Source organism: Equus caballus, chromosome 14 (assembly GCF_041296265.1).
Source record: "Equus caballus isolate H_3958 breed thoroughbred chromosome 14, TB-T2T, whole genome shotgun sequence".
Classification (NCBI taxonomy): domain Eukaryota; kingdom Metazoa; phylum Chordata; class Mammalia; order Perissodactyla; family Equidae; genus Equus; species Equus caballus.
In genome coordinates this window covers 105117957-105129004 of record NC_091697.1, presented here as the reverse complement: position 1 = coordinate 105129004, position 11048 = coordinate 105117957, and the positions used below count along the sequence as shown (strand labels likewise).

At 40.4% G+C, this 11048-nt stretch overlaps 1 protein-coding gene across 1 annotated transcript in view; it reads right to left on the bottom strand.

Moving 5' to 3' along the window:
* Positions 1 to 11048, bottom strand: part of ANKRD31 (ankyrin repeat domain 31) — a 174280-nt gene that overhangs the window by 143960 nt on the left and 19272 nt on the right. The gene's annotated exons all lie outside the window — the stretch shown is intronic.

Here is an 11048-nt window from a genome sequence, read left to right as displayed (position 1 = left end):
CACTCCTACATCTTAAGGTACATGTTATGGCACCGTCCCACTTCTGGTACCATAGTCTGTATTAGTTTTCCACTATGCGTAACAAATTATCATGATTTAGCAACTTCACATTTATTATCTCACACATTTATCATCACACAGTTTTTATGGGGCAGTACTCTGGGCACAGCACAGATGGGTCCTTTTCCAGGCTCATATGGTTGCTGGCAGAATTAAGTGTTTTGAGACTTAGGACTGTGGTCCCCTTTTTCTTGCTAGCTATCAGCTAGGGGCCACTCAGCTTGTAGAGGCCACCTGAAGCTCCTTGCCACATGACTCCCTCATTGGTTCTCACAACATGGCAGCTTATGTCTTCAGAGCCAGTGAGGGACAGTCTATTTCTCTAGTCTGCCAAGACAGAGTCTTATACTACACAATGTAGTCATGGAGATAAACATTACATCACTTTGACACATGCTATTGGTTAGAAGCAAGTGACAGATTCACTCTTACACAGGGTAAGGAATTATACAATGGTATGACTCATGGAGGGGGTCGTCACCTAACAGTGTGTCTACCACACATTGTATGCAATGGCACCACAGTTCATCACATTATCACCTAAGGGTGATACTGTTACAGCAGTAGGGATGAGTGTAAGGATGCGGTGATGAATGGATTTTTCCTAGTGCATAGGAACAGAAGGAAAATGAGCTCAGATGTTTAAACTCTCAGTGCAAGTCATGGTCATAGAACCAGAGAGTTTCTATGATAGCACTAGAATGTTTTTTTATTTCTGATAGCCACCAAACCTCTCATATAAAAGTTAGAGCGTTGATTGGGAAGAAGTGGGACCTTGAAATTTGGAATGGGCACATCTGTTTGGATTAAGATGAAGCTGAGATTCTTGAATTCTCGAGTCCGCCCTCGCAGTGCAGGTAGCTTGTCTCCGTTTCAGTAGGCTAGCCTTTCCTTGCTTGAATCACCTGTAACAATTTTATCACAAGCAGGTGCCTGGTAAGGCGATGCTCATTCTGCTCAAGCTCTGCCCCCACTACTCTGTGTTGCCACCAGATCCATAACTAGGGTTACATTTCAGATGGCTTCAGGGACATAAGTAAAAATTTGACACAGGGGGAAATAGATTACTGTCTAAACTAATGACAACATTTTGCTAATTTATATTGGCAGAAACTCGGTGAATATGGGTATGAATGGGTTCTAAGGATTCTTGACCAAGGAGGATAGAAAGTAACCCTAGATTGGCCAGATTTTTTGATGCAGGCGTACTTGCCAGGGATTCTGGGCTTACAGAGGTAGCAGTAGCACACCTTTGCTTTTATCTGGCAGGGTTAGCAGGACACCTTCACATTCTCACCTCATGAATGTGTCTACTCACCTGCTGTCTGCCCAAATTAGCAGAGATCTTTATTGTCTTGAATTCAATAAAGCATCGCAGTGGGCCACGACACCAATTATGTTTGTTGGTCTAATGAGCAAGAAGCAGCAAGTTCTTTAGATGCTTTAATAAGGGATGTTTGAACCCCATGAATATTTAGGGGCCTGCCATCACAGGAAAGTTTCTAGAGATCCCATGGTGTGGAGCCTGTCAAGATGATCTCTCAGAGGTGGGATGCAAGTTGCTTCCCCTTACACAGCCTGCTCCTAAAAGAGGCAGAATGCTCTGTTGGCCTCTTTTATGGTGGAGGCAGCATATACCATGTTGAGTGTGTGACATAGAGCTACTCACTAAATAATTGGACAGATTTCCAGTTTGTTTACTTTTTGCTTTATTTCTCTGTAATTTAAGTTGACTTAGTTCTCAAGACCCCCTTTCCACCGAGAGTAGAAAACTTCATTCAAGCTTCCTTAGTTTCCTCTGGATTAAATTGCTCATAGAAATAGAGACAGGAAGCAGGGCATAGGCGTCCTCTGTCCTTGTGTTGCCAAGCTCATCTCGTTTTTCATTTGTTTGTTTTATTTTAGCTGACAGTTTTGAATGGGTAGCAAGTTCAGGCTGCAGGACAAGCTGCTCTTCTGCTGAGGCCCTATGACTCAAATACCCGAGACCAAGATACTCCCAGTGTCTGGGGCATGTATATACGGAGCCTCTTGCAAGCACCGATAGGAGATTTGCATCACATACCTTTAGTGTCTGGGAACAATTTATTATTATCCCTTTTTTAAACCATATTAACCCGAAGTTAAATCACTCGTCTAGGGGCAGACAGCTGGGAAGTGGTAGAGGCCGCACGTGTACCTTTTCCGTCTGAATTAACCACCGTGCCGCATTGCCTCCAGTGAGGAATGCATGATACTTCAATTATAGCGCTTATCTTGTTCTAATCTCTGCCTAGTATCCTCACTAAATTGTAAGTGAGACACTGTTAAGTTACTGCTTCTCGGCATCCCCACCCCACTGTGTCAGATGCCTTGCACAGAATGGGTGCTGCATTAAGTATTTATCGGATTTGACAGCTACATCTTTGCTCATGAGATGTAACACTTACATGGTCATATGATACGTTGAATTGGCAATCAAGAGGTATCACAGAAGACTTTTTCCTTCTAAACCCAAAGCCAAGAAATCTCCTAAGTTGCATTAGAATTACAGCATCTGTGTACCCATGCCTGTTACTGTTCTCTCTTGCTCAGTGCTTTCCTTACGCAATCTTCTTTATAACCTGCCAAAATTAAGGGTGCCTCTCCTCTATGGGCAAAACCATATTCTGAGTCTTTTGACCACGGTAAGATAGAAATTGAAAGACCAAATAACAGAGATCTGTTACAGGGTTTCGCTCTCCTATTCCCATCAAATGCAGCGCCAAGCAATACCCAGAGATTCCTCACGTTGTTCTTGCCCTCTCACTGAAGGCATAATTCTTCAATTTTTGAACTGTCTTAGACCTCAAAGCTAGTGGCGATATAACTGAGCTCTGTGAGCATAAGCTGACAACCACGCATACCAAGAGGAAAAATAAAGTTATCACTCAAGGAGTAAACTGTGGGCCCAGGTGACATCCAAACGTAATTCTCTTTTACCTTATTCAGGACACTAACAGTCAAGCTCCTGACTAATTTTTGCAGCAATAAAGAAAGCAGGAGGCATGACTTTTCAACAAAGTGGTATTTAGCAGGGGATCTGCAGGCATTACTACTTACCCATCAGTGTAGATATGAAAAGTGACATAGACCTTGACATGCTTTGCTTAAGAACAATAGACAATGTTGATCCATTCTCTTCTCAGGAGACTGTCAAATGATGATAAGTTGATATCAGGGGTCTTAAGCTCCATGTGGTATGTTTCCAAGAGTCTTTTATAACGTTTGTCAACTCTACTGTGGAATTTGGATGTCTAGTGAAATTCCTCCTAACTGCCAACTCCTAAGAATGAGAGCACATGTCTCAGGACCTTAAGACTGTCTTCAGTCTCTTTATAGATATGCCACTTGATGGGATACTCGGCATTCTGCACCATGTGTCTGGCCTTACCAAAATCTTTAGGAAATTCTAGACTCCTGTTGTAAGACATGCTTGACTCACTCATTCATTTAACACAGTTTTTGAGAGCTTGGACAGTAGAAGACACTAGTAAGTCCTAGGGAGTAAAATGTAATATGAATAGTGGGCAAAGCAGATAGGGTCCCTGTCCTCAAGGAACATAGAGTTTAGTAGCAGAGGCAGGAAGTTAGAGAAGCAATTGAACTACGAGGTGAAGACTGCTATGATAAAGGAGTAGAGGGTCCTATGGGGGTTAATCAAGTCTAGGGTAAGAGAGGGTTACATTGTAGATGTGACATCTAAATAGACTCCTGAAGGATGTTAGACCTTGCCATCTGAAAAGCAGATGATGAGGGTAGGACATGGGGAGACACTGTTTTAGGTGGAAATGATAGACTATTTGAAGATAAAGAAGAGTGAGAGAGGAAAGGAAATAGTAGGACTGGGCCACAGTGTGTGAGGGTGGACGTGGTGAGAGATGAGGCTGAAGAGGGAGATGGAGTCAATAGGATCAAGTGCGGCCAAAAGACGGAGTAAGAAAAGGGCTGAAAAGTGTCTTGAGGTCTTTTGACAAAGAAGTGAGAGCAAGCTCAGGGCCATGGTGGTGGACAAAAAGTAGATAGCAACGGATTGAATAGTACGTTATTGGAAGCGAAGAAATGGAGCCCATTCATGAAATTGGTTTATGAGAGGAAGGAAGAAGGTAGTGTGGGAAGAAAATGTGCGGTCAAGGAAGGACATTTATAACATTTTTACAATGCCAACATTTTTCTATATATATATAGGAAATATGCATAATATATGTTACATACATGGGTATGTATGTGTGTATATGTATATAAGTAATTGTCTCCCTTCCATCGCTGCCGCAATCTGCCCAGTTCTCAATCTCCCCACAAACATGATTAATAACTGCCAATGGTTTATGTATTCTTTCAAAGTTTCTTTATGCATATGTAAGACAATATGTATTATATTTCTCCCTGTTTTACACAAAATATAGCATACTATATAGAGTTTTTTTGCATTTTTCCTTTTTCAAATGTATCTTGGAACTCTTTTCATACCAGCACATAGAGGACTTACCCATTTTTTTAACATTACGTAGTAGTCCGTTGTATGGATATACCAAATTTATTTAACTAGCCACCTACTGATGAGCATCTTTTGCTGTTGTGCATGATTCTGCAGCGTATCTTTTTGCCAATATGAGAGCCAGGCTCCTGCTGGCCCACAAGTGCTGTCTTAGTTAACCACTCCTTAGACACTGAGACAAGGGCTTGGATGCAGTCGGTTTATTGAGATGCGATCCCAGGAAACAGGAGTAAGAGATTAGGGAAAGTGAAATGGCAGGAGGAAAAGCCAATATTAGGGTGTGTTTTAGAAGTTTCCAGGACGTCCAGAGCACCCCAGAATTGTTCACGTAGGGACGAAATGCTGAAGCATTTATCCACCGCCTCCCAGCCCCCATTGGACAAAGGCTGCCCCTAGATGCATTGGTGCTCCCACACTTCCAGGCTGGATTTCCCCCAGAGAAAGCTCAGAGAAGGCTACTGTCAGCTCAGATGAGTCTCAGAAACCATAAAACGGTCCACTGCAGTGTAGCCGGCTGACATCCAAGGTGGCTGAGGCCTGTGATGGGGTCATAGAAACATCAGTTGTATTTGCCTTTATGCAAATTAGAAAAAAGATGCTCCATCTTAGTGGAGGCAATCTTGCATTCTCATAGCTTGGTGAGTAGACAGCATCTCTGTGTTAACTTGAAAAAGGCTCCACTTTCTAAGCTCTTCTCACCCCTGCCCGAGGGCCAGTGTGCACAGCTAGACAGGAGAGCACAGACTGGACCTTAACCCCTTGGCCAAAGGCACTCAAGCAGTGAACAGCTTGTACAACTACACTGTGTGCTCCTGGGTACACACGTGTCAGCAGGATACACTCCTAAAAGTGGGTCAGAGGTATAATCGTGGTTCTTTCTCCAACTCGGTGGTTTCCTCACATGTTTGCACTGATTGGTACTCAGCCAGACTTGGAGGGACCCAGGCAGACCTCTTGGCACCCTCTCTGGTACTCAGAGATTCCATCTGCCCTGGCCTCCCCACGTTCCAAACTCTATGCCCCAACTCAGGGAGGTCACTGGGCTCTGCCAGGTTTCCCTCGCCTGTGCCAAGCCTGACCCTCTCTCTCCAGGCAGTGAACTTGGATGCTCAAAGCATTCACCAGGCTTGTTTCCTATCTCCCAGACCACTGTTCTGTGCTGCCTGATGGCCAATGTCTTGAAAATCATTGTTTCATGTATTTGGTCTGAATCTACAGTCATTTAAGGTATGAAGGTAAATACAGTACCAGTTAGTCCTTATGCAAAGTGGGAATCTCTATATATGCATTTTTAATTTTGACAAGTACTCCCTCTTGAGTAGCAGGAATCTCTGTGTACACGTTTTTAATTTTGATAAATACTCCCCAAATTACTTCCACATAGTTGGTACCAATTTCTGCTCCAACCAGCAGCAACATGTAAGTGCCTACATCTTTATGTGCCAGCCGCAAGGCAGAATATTATCAGGATCTGTTGACCTTTGCCAGGCTGTTGGGTGAAAATGGTATCTTAGAATCATTTTAATATGCATTTGTCTCACTGTGAGTGGTATTGAGGCTCTTTTAAGATATTTAAGAACCATTTGTATTTCCTTTCCTGTAAACTCCTAATTCATATCCTTTGCCCATTTTTGCTGGGTTGTTGGTCTTTTCCTTAATGAGTTATATATTGAGGTCCATTACTTCAAAGGATCACATTACAAGGTGGAGGTCACACCAAGTCAGAGGATAACACTGACATTGTGCATCCTATATCATTGGTGTTTTATTTATGAAGTACAATAATATTTTAGATTTTATCTTAGTATTTCTCAAGCAAAACATGAAACTGAAAAAACTTCCTATAGCTATAATAATGGTCTCAGTAGATGAGAACACACATGTAAACACACTCTGAAACAGGAACTCCAAAGACAGGAACATGTATTACTATACGGAAGTGCCCTGAGGGTAGGGACCCGGTCTTATTTTTATAGTTCAAGTTTCTGGAAATTTTAGTATCTCGATATATGTATTTATAAATGTAAAATAAATACGAGCTCTCTCTTAATAGGGTTCTTAAGCAACTGATACAGCAGCAGAAATCCTAGGCTTTCCTTTTATTTTTATAATTCTGCCTTCCGGCTTCCTTTTTTAGACTTTTCTTCCTTCATATATGCCCATTTCCATTGTATTCGTCTATTTTTTTAATCCCTTGAGGAAGGATTTGCTGTCTTCACTTTCATCAAAAAGAACTTCCTTTTACCAAAGAATTTGAAAGCAATATATTTTTTCGCATAATTTTTGTTATTGAGGTAAAATTTAAATATGGTGAAATGTGTGCATCTTAAATGTACCATTTGATGGGTGTTCATAAACGCATACACAAGGTTGCATTATGACTTTCATGGGCCATAGATACTTTTGCCTCTGTGTGTCCCTTTCTTCATAAAAATATGAAAAGCTTTATTTTATGACTGTGTTTGTAGAACAATCAATATAATCTAAGATATATTCATTATTGTTACGTTCATTTTTTTATTTCTGATTTTAAAATAAATTAAAATTAAAATATTTTTACGGTCCCTAAATGTGTTGTGCGTCCTGGGCACTGTACCTACTGTGCCTAGTGGAGGAGTCAGCTCTGTGTGTACACCTGTGTAACCATCACCCCGGTCGAGATAGGAACACTTCTGTTACCCTAGAAAGTTCCCTTGTGCTTCCTTCCACTTAGTGCCATTCCCATAGGTAACTGCTGCTTTGATTTCCATCATCATGAATTAATTTTGCTTATCCTTAAACTTCATGGAAATATAATCATATACTTTGTACTCTTTTATATCTGGCTTCCTTCATCAACAACATATTTTCGAGATTCTTCCATTTTGTTGTGTGCATTAGCAGTTCATTCCTTTTTACTGCTGAATAGTATTTCATTTCATGAATATACCATACGTGTGTATCCATTCTCCTATTAATGGACATTTGGATTGTTTCTAGTTTTTGGCTATCGTGAATAAAGCTGCTGTGAACATTCTTGTTAAGTCTTTTTATGGATATTAAGTTTCGTTTCGAAAACGAAAGTTTTTGTTTCGATATTCACAGAGGGGTGGAAACGCTGGTTTGTCGGGCAGCTATACAGTTTAATTTATAAGAAACGGCCAACTATTTTCCAAAGTGGTTCTGCCATTATGTGCTCCCACCAGCAATAGATGAGAGTCACATTGCTCCAAATTGTTGCTAACATTTGTTGTTCTGTCATTTTAATTTTAAATATTTTTATGGGTGCAAAATGGCACTATATTGGGCAAATGTTTTTCCCAAAAATTTTAAAGGGAGGTAATGAAGGATGAAGTTTACATTGCTTCATCCAATGTATTACTCAGAAAAATCCCTTTGGACATGTATTTTTTCTGTCTTTCTTTTCACCAATAACTAATGAATCTCTCTTTTTCTCCTGGTTTGTTATCCACTAGCCCCTCCCCTAGATTCTGGCCGTGGTAATCGTCGGATCATCGGCCATTTTAATTAAAGCAGTTTCAGAAAACTAGGCTGTCCTCATGTTTTCACAAAGAGAACGACCGGCTCGCCACAGCATGAACTAGCCACGCAAACTGCTGAATATTCTAGGAGAGACAGATGAAGGAATTTCTATTGCATAGCTCACAGAATTTCTTAGAAAAATTCTCATTAGACTTCTCCCTAATCTTTTTTTCCCAACTGTCAGCCACCAGTTCTCCCTCTTATTCAACTTCTCTCTCTAGTCTGTATATTCCACCTGCTCAGGAATACGGTCTTCAGTTTGAGAAGGGCCACCGTATTGAGGAGAATAACAAGTTTCCTTGGAAGGCAATGAGGGATTATAGATGTAAAAGAAAAACACCATCTGCTGCCTTGATTTTCGTGGGTTTTTTCTTTCTGATTTACCTTTGGTGGCCTGACTATTTACATAATACAAAAAATACTTCCTTCTACATAATGGTAAAGTCATCAAGAAACAGTCCAGGACCGGCCCCGTGACCGAGTGGTTAAGTTCGTGCACTCCACTTTGGCGGCCGGGGGTTTCACCGGTTCGGATCCTGGGCGCGAACATGGCACCGCTCATCAAGCCATGCTGAGGCGGCATCCCACATGCCACAACTAGAAGGACCCACAATTAAAATACAAAACTATGTACCCGGGGGAGCTTTGGGGAGAAAAAAGAAAAATAAAACCTTAACAAAAAAAAAAAAAACAGTCCGTCTGTCAGCTTGCATAAAAAGAACTTGCAGAAACAGATAAATATTAAAACAAAACACAATAAAAACAACCTACCACCACCACTACCACATGCACAAACCTCACTGTTGCCACTCTGTAACTGTTTGGAAATCTGGTAGAACAAGGCCTCCCCTACCCCGTTCCCTGCCCATCTGTGGGTGGTTGCTCTGCTGCGCCATCGCAGGGATGCGTGGGTCTTTGGAACACATTGCTGCTGTCCCCTCCAATATAGCAGGAAAAGTAGTAACCTTGATGGATGTTTATAAAATGCTAAATAGCAAGTTACACTATCAACCCACCCATGGAAAAAATATGCAATAACAAAGAATCTTATATTTTCCTTTTAAAGTTGGCCGATGAAGAAATACACCTGGGTGGAGTTTAGAATCACATGAGAAGATATGATACAATTCCACGTAGAATAAAGGAGAGAGAGATTGGATTTAGTTGAAAGCTCTCAATTGCTTTGGGGTACTACTGTTTATCTTCATTTTACCATTTTACCCTTTTTTAAATCCAAAAAGAATAGGGGTGTGTGTGTGTGTGTGTCCTTCATATTTTGGATTTGAAATTGGTATTGTTTAGACTTGTACAGCCAAAATGAAGTCTTGAGTATCCCAACCAGCAGTTATTGATTGAGTAATAAAAGCTATTGAATGGAGTCTGCTTACAACCCTGGGCATTCAGTGTCTCCTCTCCTCTGCTATTAACTCTACATTTTTTTGAGACTTAATATGAACTAAACAGGGATGGCTCAGATAGCAGTTCTTGTCTCAGTCTGAGTTTCCAGTTCCTCGTCTCTGAGTTCACGACAGACAAGTAAAGCAATTATTGCAATGCGGTATGCTAAATGGAAGGCACCTAACTCGAACTGTGCCTTGGGGCCTGGGGTGGGAAGTATTAAGTAATGTTTTCAACCTTTATGGTCTGGGAGAGATTAGATGGACAGATAGATGACGTCAAAGTCTTAAATGATTGATTTTTTTCTCCACTGCTAACTCTTGCTCCTCACTCGTTTATTGAATAATCCACTTCTTCCCAATTCAATTATAATGTATATTAAGTTGCTATTATGTATTATACTGTTTATTTATACAAATATCTATTTTGGAGCTTCCTTTTCTGTTCCATTAATTTTTGTATTCTTGTGCTGTTTATAACCCTTTAATTCTCACAGTTTCATAATGTCTTCATATCTTGGAGGCCTAGTCCCCCTAAATGTTGTTCTTTGTAAAATTTTCCTTGACATTCTCGCCAGTTCTTTCACATGAATTTTAAGATTATTGTGTCAAACACTCTCCTCCCTAAACAATTCCTGTTGGGCATTTGATAGGGGTTACGTTAAATCCAAATATAACGTCAGCTGAATTGACATGTTTATACCCTTCCGTCTTCTCATCTAGGGACGTCAATAGGATTTATTTATAAGAAAGAAAGATCTATTTATATTATCTTAGAAAATTAGGGGTTTATCCTAAGAAGTAGTGGAGATATTTATTTATATTTTGTATATATCTCTAAAGTTTACTGTTTTCTTCCTCATAGCACATTTTTTTTAAGTTATCTATGACATTTTAGATATTTTGATTGCTATCGTGGATAGGATTACTTTTCTTTTTTATCTCCTTATAGAGGAAAGCTATTTTTTAAGTATTTTATTATTATATTCAGCCATTTTACCAAGTTCTCTTATTTCTAACAGTTTTCCATGAATTCTTTTCAGGCTTCTATGTAAACAAAATCATTTTCAAGTAATGACTATTTAGGTTCCTTTCATAGATTTGCTTTTTTAAACCCATTGCTGTGGGTGCAGCATGAAAGGTGAGAAAGTGGGCCTGAAGGCATGGGAATTAGATGAGAAATTATGGTGACCAAGAACTGGAGAGGATGGATTAAGAGAAATGCAAAAGGCAGACTGTGCAGGACTCGGTGTTTTGGGGTAAGGGAGTAGGAGGAATGAAGGATGACTTTTAAACGTCAGCTTCGGGTGACTCTGTAAAAAGAGAATTAAGTAGACAATTTTTGTGGAAAAGAATAGAGTCACTCAGGTTATAGTTAAGGGATTGGCAGTTTGTTGTGTGTTTGTGAATAAAATAAGGATAGCAGGATTTCTGGGCTGCAGAGTGTGGAGCATAATTTGGGGATAGCAGGTTGGTCAAGGCTCCAAAGACTAACTCAGGTGTCCTGTTCTAGATCAGTTTGATGGGCCCTTGCATTTATGGTGACCGCTTCT